At 48.7% G+C, this 11,263-nt stretch overlaps 1 long non-coding RNA gene across 1 annotated transcript in view; it reads right to left on the bottom strand.

The window, feature by feature from the left end:
- Window positions 1–5,166: 5,166 nt before the first annotated feature.
- Window positions 5,167–11,263, bottom strand: part of LOC116576055 — a 32,702-nt gene continuing 26,605 nt past the window's right edge. Inside the window, exons 3-4 of the long non-coding RNA XR_004280038.1 lie at window positions 8,121–8,192; window positions 5,167–5,847 (exon numbers count right to left, since the gene is read on the bottom strand). This is a non-coding gene — a long non-coding RNA (uncharacterized LOC116576055). The remainder of the gene's footprint in view (window positions 5,848–8,120; window positions 8,193–11,263) is intronic.

The following is an 11,263-nucleotide window of genomic DNA, read 5'->3' as shown; positions in this document are numbered from 1 at the left end:
CCCACTGTCCCTGGCTCCAAGGCCGCCATCCTTTCTCCCGGGACTGCCTAATCTAAAGAGCAGGCTCTCTCAGCTGCTGGGTTTCACAGAGGCATCCCAGGAGAATCAAATGGGCCAGCCCTCCGCAACCATATATCAAGACCTCCACACCCAGCCCAGGTCCAAGAAGACAGCTCCTCTTTTTAAAAGCCTCCTTGAGAAGATGCAATCCCTAATCCCTGCTGGTTGCGGTTTTCACTGTCCTGCTTCTCAGGAATGTCTAATCCGAGTCCTGCCTGCCCCACCTTCAGCCCTCTCTCTCCTGTTTGGTTGCCAGATGCACCAGGGGACAACTGCCCTTTCTGCTCCCAATGACAATGCATTGATTTAAAGACAGATTCAGTGTTCCTCAGCTCACTCCCACTCACAAGGTTACAATAAAAGCAGAGAACTGACTCGGGCTCCCCGCACTCCCCTCCCAGTAAGAGCTTCCTTGGCCCACCACCCGGGACACCGCCAGCTGACCCCAATCTCAACTCAAGACCCAACCTTCTAACCTGTGAGACTGGCTGATGGCCAAGAGAAGAAGAACGTAGCAACACAACGTGGTTAGACTGGAAGGTCTTGACGGGCCCTTAGAACTCTGAGACTCACGCTTCCCTGCCCATTCTGAATGAGATCTGGGCAAGAACAAGACCAAGATGCTTCAATCAGGTCAGGGGGTCAAGGAGATGACCAACGCCCAAGGGAAAGCAGCCACCCCAACCAAGCATGTCTTACCCCTGGGACCCAGGGCCAGGAGCTCAGAATAGGGAAACTGATGTTGTATCTATACTAAACATAAAGCAAAAGAGCCCAGAACAGGCCATTCTTAATCCATGTACCCCAGACCACTCCAAGAGCCGGAAGCACGGAGACTTACCCCGACCAGATATTGCATTACTTGGGGGCAACTAGGAACAAGATGTCAGTGGAGGGACGAGTCAGGAGGTCCAAGTGCCTATAAAGCCCGCATACCAGCCAAGAGCCACATGGCTGCCAAACAGGTTCTCAGGACATGTCCCACCAGGCTCAGTCAAAGTGCTCTTAGATGTAGACACCCGCCCTGCTCTTCATAAAGATGTTGTCCTCCATGCAAGACATCCATCTGTCCTGAGCCTTGCCCAAAACTTCGTTGCGTCTGAGGAGCTCACGTGTCCTCCACACCCTGAATGAAGAGACCAGGTCCCCAACATGTTCCAAGAGCCTCACTCACGGCTTGCCATGCTCCACCTTGGCACTGGGGATAGAACGATGAGGGAAAATAAGGACACGGTCCCAACCTCCAGGACACTGTGAGCAGATCCCAACGTAGGAACTACACTGAAGGACGTACGGGAGAGAAGGGAACCAGTCTTACTGCCCACCAAATAAGGCGCCAAGTTTCCAAGTGCCCACAAAGACTCCAACTCTCAAAGCAGAAAGATCCAGCTGAAATAGCCAGCTGTAGCCCACTGGCCTCAAACCCTGTGAAAATTACCTTCTAAAAGCCCACCAGTTCCCCATTAAAAGTAGGGCCAATACTCGACACTATGGACACAGATGAGCCAAGCCTTCACGGTGCAGGAGTCATCATCCTCTTCCTGCCTCTGCCCCACGAGTTACAAGTGTTGGCTCTGCTGCCTGAGTCACCTCCTTCCTGAATAACCTTCCCTTCTCTTTCTCTTTCTCTCACCCCCACAGCAATCTCCCCATTCTAGCAAAAAACCCCTTTCAGGACCCCTTAGACTCATCATCTATATCAACAAAAATCCTCCAGACTCCCCGAGGGCAGAGATGTCTTCACTTCATCATCCACGAATCAGCGACAGCTTCTTGATAAGTGTGAATAATGCCTCTAAACTTGGTTTTTAATTTAAAAATAAGGAGGGAAATAATCAAAGGAAGTGGCAACTTTAACGAGGCAGCCACTAACGGGTAAGCCATTCCAAATGACTGAAGACTACACATCTTTTTCTTCTTTGAAACTAGGTGTGCCATTTCGGCTTATGCAAACCGAGTCGATTCCCCTTCCAAAAATTTTTCGTGCTGATTTAATTCTCTGAAGATCTGTGACTCAAGCATGACTCATGCTCTCGCTGAATACCACTCTTTGACCCCACAGATAAACTGGTGATGCTCATACATTATTTCATTCATAAAGTGTTGCTGGGATACATATGATAAATGCCAAAAAAATGTCTCCCATTGGCCCAGGAACAAATACAGTTAAATCCTACACGCTACTGTGGTCTTACTCACAGCTTCCCTGGGGGCCTGTCCCGACCAGCCCGAGTTTTAAATGCTCAAGAATTTAGATGGAGTAGCACCATGAGCCAGACATTTGGACAACACAGCCTTGGACAATCCGTGGTAGTCTCACCTTCCAGGGCCCGCCGTGACCCAAACCTGATTCATTCACCTCCACTGTGGGCATTTAGAAGGGGCTTAGATAGGCCATCTCCTGTGTCCCCAACCACCACCTGTCTCATCCCTTCTTCTGCTCCTCCCGCCCACTCCCCTGCTGAGCACCTCTCGGCAAAGCTGAAAAAGAGCTCAGTGAAGTCAGGCCCACTCGGCACAGCTCGCAGATGCGCAGCTCAGACCTCCCTGTCCCTCAGAGAAGGGCGGCATGGACATCCCTCCAAAACAAAGGTCCCTCCATTCTTTTCCAGACTTTTCGTCCTCATGGGGCTTGCCCGGTGCCCGGGTCTCTTTTTCTCATGCATTTTTTCTAACCCATCGTGACGAAGCATTTATGTTCCTAAAGCATTTTGTTTCCTTCCTTCCTCAGCTGAAAAACTGGCTGAAGATTGTTTATTCTCTCCTGGTCCCTTTTCCTATCCTCGAAGAGAGAAGAAGTGAGATGATCCAGGTAATTTGTGGGTCTAGAGTCAAGCCAAAGCAAGGGAGTCTGAGGATGGCATCTTCCTGTTTGCCTGCCTGTTCCTCCCCTCTCAGCCTCCTCTAGGAAACTGTCCGGAGAACTCTAGAGCCTGTGCTCCAAGGATGCAAATTCTCTGTGGTCAAGAAGCACGAGGAAACCAGCAGCATGTAATGAACGGAGAGGCAGTGGGCTAGCACGTCCCACCAGATCCTTCTGGGAATTTGGAAGGAGATGTTCTCTCTGCTTTCCTCCAGTTTCCCAGAGAGTGAGTTAATTCCTGGTGCTACCCCTCCAGCTCAACCCCCACTTTTCCTCTCTAGAATGCAGCCTCTCTCTCTATGCCTGTAACCCTGACCTCAGGCCACCATCCTCGTGTGTGTCCAGTACTAGCTCCCCAGTCTGTCTTCTTCTTGTGCCTTGTCACGCCCTCAGTCTGCCCTTCTCCTGCCGAGCAGACGCATCACCTGTGGTCCGTCCTGACGACGCATGACCTATGGTCCGTCCTGACGACTCGTCACCTGCGGTCCGTCCTGACGACTCGTCACCTGCGGTCCGTCCTGACGACTCGTCACCTGCGGTCCGTCCTGACGACTCGTCACCTGCGGTCCGTCCTGACGACTCGTCACCTGCGGTCCGTCCTGACGACTCGTCACCTGCGGTCCGTCCTGACGACTCGTCACCTGCGGTCCGTCCTGACGACTCGTCACCTGTGGTCCGTCCTGACGACTCGTCACCTGTGGTCTGTCCTGACCTGGATGCCCTCTCCCTCTCATCTCCCCCTCCTCAATTTCCACATGTCGTCGGCATTCCCTACTCCTTCCCCACGAAGCTCTATCCTCTGACATGCCCAATTTCTTGGCCACTCCCATCCATTCTCATCTAGGGTCCATCTATTCCAAACACCACCATCCACATGCGGTGTTCCTTGTCTCGGGCGCACTCGGGCCACTGCTCCTGTCTCGGCCCCCAGTGCCCCTGGCCGTAAGGCTGTCCAATCTCCCAGACCTCCCAGCGCCTCCGTCCTGGCCTGTGATCTCTGGGTCTGCCACTTGCTCCAAAGTGTTGGCTTGTCCGTTCCTTCGCCATCAGGCCCATCTTCCTTTCCTCTGGATCCCATGCTCCAGATCGCTTTACTTCCCACCCCACCCCGCCTTTCCGTCCAGATCTCTCCTGTTTCCCAAATCTTCCGTCCATAGGACCCGTTCTTCTGAACCTCCTTCTACCCCATCCACACAGGCCACATTCCTGTCCAGAACGGCCCTTGCCTTGTCCACCTCCAGACGCCCGTGAGCTTTCTGCTCTGATGGGCACCTGTGTCTGCTCTCCGTCTGTGCTGGGGCTCCGTGCAGCTTTAAAGCTGGGGCCTTACTGGGCCCTGCTGGTGCCCCAGCTCTGAGAGACCGTGAGGATGGTCCTGCTGGTGCCCCAGCTCTGAGAGACCGTGAGGACTGCCCTGCTGGTCCCCCAGCTCTGAGAGACCATGGGGACGGCCCTGCTGATCCCCCAGCTCTGAGAGACCATGGGGACGGCCTTGCTGGTCCCCCAGCTCTGAGACACCGTGGGGACACCTGGCAATGAGGCTCCCCAGTCTTCACAGACATCACGGGGGCCCTGGTCCATGAAAGGGCAGAGGCTCTATCTAGGCCAGATACTCCAGGCCAGAGGCCAGAGAGTTAGAAGACAGACCCTTCGAGCGTCAGTGACTCTGGCCACAGGCCCAGGGGCTCGAGAACCTCGGCTGTGCCTAATATGGGAGTAAAAGGGATTTCTTGGTCCTTTAGCTACCTCAGCTCCTCTTCCCATGCAGCCTGGAAGAAGCCAAGAGGAGAACCTCGTACGGAGACTCTGTAACAGCCGGAGAAGAACGGCGTCCATCTTCTGCAAGGCCTCAGTTTCGACAAAGCGTGACCAGGAGCATCTCCCTCCCAGGCACTAAGGCTGCCCTCACACAGGAGGCCTCCGTCTGACGAGTCGAAAGAAGGCCTGCACCATTGTCCTTCTCCAAGAACATCCAAGAGCCGGTCCTAGCCTCCGTGGGACTGGCCGTCCCGAGGCTCTCCCAGCGAGCACGCGGTCTGCACACTGGACACGGGCTCAGAGGACGGGGTTTAACTTTGAGGAACCAGCTAATCTCGAGGCTCAGATTCTCTTCCTCTCTAAGGAAGGCGCGCTGCATTTCCCCGCCCTCCCTCATCCATCGAAGAGTCTAAGAAACAGCATTAACAGGGGGCATCGTGATGATAAAAGTCTTTTGAATTAATTAATTAATCCTTTAATTAATTAATTAATTCTTTTTAATTCTTCATCTCATCTTATCATCAGAACTCTCCTCGATTGTGGAAAGAGTGATGACCATCATCCTCGTTCTACAAAAGGAAGGCCTTGACCGAGGACAGTTTGGGGCTTGCCAAAGTCCTCAGTCAGTAAGCAGTGGGCTGAGCAGAGCCTCTGGTGTTACTCAGACCTCTACTCTCCGACCTCTCCCGCCATAGGCAGGTGTCCCCAGACGGTGTGCTCTGAGAACCAGGCATCCTGTGACACTGGTCTGAGACCCTCCCCACAAGTCTCTCCTCTGCCCTTGTAATCGAGGGGTGGTGGCCCAAGGGCAGGACGGGAGGACATGTGACGGCCACGGGTCGAGAATAGGTCTGCAGGCCAAGCAGATCCAGGCTAAGCAGACAGAGGGTGGCGGCTGGTGAGGGTGAGTAAGCCCCTGCCCCGTGGTCTCCCCTCAGTGATTCCTTGTCCCTTCAGTCACCAGAGGTCAAGCAGAGGAACCCACGTCCAGATAAACAAACTCCCTTCCTCCAGGTCGGCCGGTCACTCACAGAGCTGCGTCCAGTCCCGGGCTTTCTGGTGGCTCCTTGAGGGCTCTTGGTACACTGCTATGGGGTCAGACCGGTGGAGTCTCCATGCAGAATGGAGTGTGGGGAAGGGACCGTATGCTCAGTCTTCGGTCATCACTGAAAATGAGAAAATCGAAAGGATCAAGTAGCCTCGTCTTGGAACCACTGAATGCCCAGAACGGAAAGAGATTTTAAAATAATTTAAGTTTCATGTTTAACATTATGCATGAGTTGAATTTTTACCATCTGATCTTATTACTTTAATAAATTAAGAAAAAAACTAGTTTGAAGATTAAGTCGATAATGCTAAGTGCGTGAATATTTGCTCTTTATTTTGTATATTTCTGGAGTCTATAATTTTTGTCAACCCTCTCATCTGTAATTACATAGATTAGTAAACTCATGCCCATAGAAATTAAATTACTTACCCAATATTACAAAAATAGACTAACTGCTGTGGTCCGACCAGAAAAATACAGACTTTAAAGTCCGGATGGACCGAGGTTTGAACCCCAGCTCCGTCACTTACTGCCTGACAGTGAGTGCCTCAAGGAACCTTCCTGGGGCTCAGCTTGCCTATTTCTTTCAGAACTCACAGAAGCGAGAGCGCCTGCCTTGTGGGCCCATCACAAGGCATCAATGAGACAAAGAGGAGAAAACCCCGGCAGCCCCGTGCCTGGGTCTCTGTTTCTACAGAGGAGGTGCTTGCTCAGGTCGCTAATGGCTTCCTCGCCATCAGATTCACAAGGATCCCGTCAACTTTCTGCAACATTTCACACCAAACCCACTTTGCTCTCCAGAACATTCACTCCCCTGCCGTCCGTGGCGCACTGGCCTCTCCTATCTCTCGTCCCCTCCTTCTCTGGCCCCTTCCCAGCATCCCAAAGAGCAGCGGTTATCAGACCCCCAGTCAGAATGTCCGCAGCATTTCACATCATTAAATAGAAGAGACGAGAAATGGTAGCTGAGGTTAGGACAGGAGGAGGTAGAGCACAGTAGAACAGAAAACGGCAGAAGGCATCACCTTCTAATAAGACCCTGTATTATTTCCTGAAACATTGTTCTAGTTAAACGTACAGGTCTTTGTGTAGACATGTGTGTTCTCGGTTGTAAGAAAAAATAAATTGATTTCCTCTGTGGGTTGTGGTCAAACACACGGCCCTCAAGTGTGCGTGGCTTCTCTTATCTTCTATTTTCTCCCTAAATCATCTGAAAAGACACCTTAGCACAGATTACCCACTAGGAGCTGAGCGCGCCGCTCTTGCCACCTGACGGCTGGCCTGGATTATTCAGCAACCTTGAAATAACCGCCCCTCTGTGACTCATGGGCATTTCAGCGGTAAAATGTACAAATCCGAACTTACATTTCCCCGTAAATCTTCTTCTTTCCACGATCTACTGATTCATTTAATGGCAGCGCCATCCACCCCTCGTCTCTTAGTTTATTTATTCTGCCAACCCATGAACATGTTCTCCATGTCGAGAGATGCGCTGGGCACCGGGAACACAGAGATTCTGAGGAAGCCACATCTGTCCTCCCCAAAGTCAGAGTCAGAGACAACAACCAAGCAGAATCACATGGGAGATTCACGCAGGGTGAATGGTAATAGGGACTGTGGGCAGACTAACCCCGATGAGGGTCTGGGGAGGTTTGCTGGAGCCACAGACATAAGCTGTAGAAAGCAGGGAGCGGTGTTCCCCGGAGCAAAAGAAGGGGTTGGGTCAGGGAGTGTTTGCATGCACGGGCGTGTGTGTGTGTGTGTGTGTGTGCGCGCGCACGCGTGTTGGGGAAACGGGCAGAACAGGGCTCTAAGAGAGGACAGCAGGATAGAGAGAGGCCCCAAACCCTCTATCTAGTCTGCACAGCGCCTGGCCAGTGGTAGTTACTCAGTAGATGTGTGCTGGGGGAAATATGGATAAACAATGGATAGAACAGGTCTCTGTCTCCCTAGCCTGGAGACTATTCCAGAACGCCATGTGTGTTTATTTTTATAATGAAAATATGACATGGGAACCCTTAAAATGAGACCTGAGAAGTTAAGACTTTTCCCGCCGTTCTGCCTCACAGTGGTACCGGAACAGTCAGCTCTGTCCAGGACTCCAGTTGCTGCGCCCCGTCCACCGAATGTGTGGTGTTAGTGTGGGCCCCAGAAGCCCACCCTCAACACAACTTACACAGAACGAATCTCCCTCCGTCTCAAAGTACTACACCTCACGAAAAGATCCCACGGTTCAGCGTCTCCCAGGTCCATCTCTCAGCCTGAGAGCGGCGTCTGCCTTCTCCCTCGCTCCTCCTACAACCGCCTCCAAACAGAGCCCCTCCTTGTGTTCCCAATGTCACCACCCCAGCTCGGAACCTCCTGACTGCATCCCCGCATTTCTGTAATTACCTTTTGACAGATCTCCTTAGAATGAGCTTTTAAAATTGTTTTCTAATCACTCCACTCAGAAGCACGGGTTCGCTGTAAATATATTAAATATATCATATAAACAATTAGAGTTCCCCTCCCTTATGACTTACCTCTCACTGCCACCCCAGAGCTCCTAATATTCCAGGATCAGAATCATCGGAGCGCTCCTCAAGTGCCTATGTGCCATGTACCATTCAAAGAACTTTAAATAGATTAATTTATTTCCTCACACTCTACAACCCTAGGGGATATGATGATTATCATTATCTCTATTCTCCACACGGGGAGAATAAACACTGAGAGGTTAAGCACCTTGTCCAAAGTCACACAGCCATAAGTAGCAGTTCGACTTAAAACACACATTTACGTGGACATGAAATGTAACCGAGGCACATCAACTATTCGAGGCTTCTTTCTTATTTTTCACAAAAAGGATAATAGCATGTGTACCTTCTTTGTATTTACATTTAACAATGCATCTTGGTTATCTTTCCAAGTTGGTATATATAAATTCACCTCATTCTTTTTAACTGTTATGCGTTATTACAAAGTATGGATATAGTATAATTTATTTAACCAATTCTCTATTGATGGATATTTTGGTTCTTTGCCATTTTTCACTGCTGGAAACAATGACATGATTCACATCTATGCACATAAATTACAGCACTCGTGTGTGACTAGACGTATAGCACAGATTTGTGGAAACAGCACCACTGGTGTTTCAATTTTTAATTTTGATACATTCTGCCAAAAGATCTCTAAGACGGCTGCCCCAATTTACATTTTCACTAACAATAAATGAAGGTGGCTATTTCCCCCAAACACTTGCCAACACTAGATGTGATCCATCATTTTAATTTTTAACAATCTGATGGGTCTTTGATACTTTTTAAAAAATTGATGGATTTTGAAAGAGAGAGAGAGACAGAGAGAGAGACCACACAAGCAGGAGGGGCAGAGGGAGGAGAGAGAATCTCAACCAGCCTCTGTGCTCAGTGTGGAGCCAGGCAGGGGCTCAATCTCACGACCCTGAGATCTTGACCTGAGCTGAAACAAACAGCCGGATGCTTAACCCACCGTGATACCCAGGTGCCCCTAGGTCTTTGATACTTTTTAACAATCTCAGATCTTTTTGTTACTTTGACTCCTATTTCTCCAAATTCAAATGCCCTTGACCATGTTTTCAGATGTTTAATAGATAAGTGTGTTTCTCCTGAGAATTCCTGCTCACATACTCTGTCTAATTTTCATCTGGACTGTTTGGCTTTTTATGTGATTTATTAGGTATTTTGCATGTTATCCATGGAACACTTAGCTATATGTATTGTAAATAAATTGTCCCCTGGCTATAACTTACTTTTATTATTTTTTTTAATCTATGGTATCTACATTTATATCATTAAAAAAAAAACAAGCAGTAAAACTTGTCAATCCTTTCTTCCATGGATTCTGGGTTTTGTGTCTGGCTTAGGAAGGTCTTTGCCACTCTGAGGTTAAATATATTTTTCTACAGTGTTTAACGATTTCTTTTGGTTTGCTTTGTTTATAAAATTTAGTACTTCAGTCTAGCTGAAATTTATTTTTGCATTTGGTATGAGGGAGGTCTCAACATACCCCATGCCAGTTGGCAGATAGATCATCTATTATTCTGATACCATACATTAGGCAGTCTAACCCTTAGTCAGTGACTAGAAATAGTGTATGATATAATGCATGATTCCTCACATACTAAATCTCCATACCATTTTGTGGCCATGACCTCTTCTTTCCTGCTCCCTTGAATCGGTTATGTGTTCCTGGACAACACTTCAGTGTTCTCATTGCCGTAATTTTAAAGTAACTTAAGATAGCCAGAGCACCATATCTCTAATCTCCCCGACCGCATGTGTTAATATATATATATGTGATCTATGGTTATTCTTGACTTTCTTTTATAGGGGAATGTTAGGATCAACTGATCAAGTCCCATACAAATAAAATATTAGAGCCTAGGTGGTACAGTCAGTGAGGCATTTGACTCTTGACTCTCAAATAAATAAATGAATGAATAAAATCTTCAAAAAACAAAAATAAAATAAAATATTGGGATTTAGCATGGGATTGGCACTGAATTTAAAGATTGAGAGGGATGGGGCGCCTGGGTGGCTCAGTGCGTTAAGCCTCTGTCTTCGGCTCAGGTCATGATCTCGGGGTCCTGGGATCGAGCCCCACATCGGGCTCTCTGCTCAGCGGGGAGCCTGCTTCCTCCTCTCTCTCTATCTCTGTCTGTCTCTCTGTCTACTTGTGATCTCTGTCTGTCAAATAAATAAATAAAATCTTAAAAAAAAAAAAAAAAAGATTGAGAGGGAGAGAGAATTAACACCATCGTGAATCTGACCGCTAATCTTTAAACACCGATTCAATCACATAATATTCTGCCATGAAATTTTTCTCACTGACATTGGGATAAAGATAAGACTCTGCAGGGGCACCTGGGTGGCTCAGTCAGTCAAGCATGTGACTCTTGACTTCAGCTCAAGTCATGATCTCAGGGTTGCGAGACTGAGCCCTGAATCAGGCTCTCTGCTGGGTGTGAAACCTGCTTAAGATTCTCTTTCCCTCTCTCCTTGTCCCTCTGCCTCTCCCACACTCTCTTAAAAAACAAACAAACAAACAAACAAAAAAATCTGAAAACCTTTTCAGTGTCTAGTATTCAAGTCCTACCCTTTCAAATTTAGTTCAAAGCCACTTCACCAAGTGAATTTCCCTTTATTCTCATCCTCAAAGTTTTTCAAACAGAATAGTGTATTTACCGTATCCCAATAACGCTTTGTCTCTCTTGCTAGGCAACCACGCCAGTAGGAGAAGTGGTAGCAGAGATCTGAATATAAGGGCAAAAAGAGAGGATTTCTATGACTAAATAACCTATGGAGGGGCACCTGGGGGGCTCAGCTGGTTGAGCATCTGCCTTCGGCTCAGGTCATGATCTCAGGGTCCTGGGATCGAGCCTCGCATCGGGCTCTCTGCTCAGCAGGGAGCCTGCTTCCCCCTCTCTCTCTGCCTGCCTCTCTGCCTACTTGTGATCTCTCTCTCTCCGTCAAATAAATAAAATCTTTACAAAATTATAATCTACGGCAATA

Source organism: Mustela erminea, chromosome 17 (genome assembly GCF_009829155.1).
Source record: "Mustela erminea isolate mMusErm1 chromosome 17, mMusErm1.Pri, whole genome shotgun sequence".
Taxonomy (NCBI): domain Eukaryota; kingdom Metazoa; phylum Chordata; class Mammalia; order Carnivora; family Mustelidae; genus Mustela; species Mustela erminea.
The sequence above is the reverse complement of the archived record's forward strand: the minus strand, read 5'-3'. Positions and strand labels throughout refer to the sequence as shown.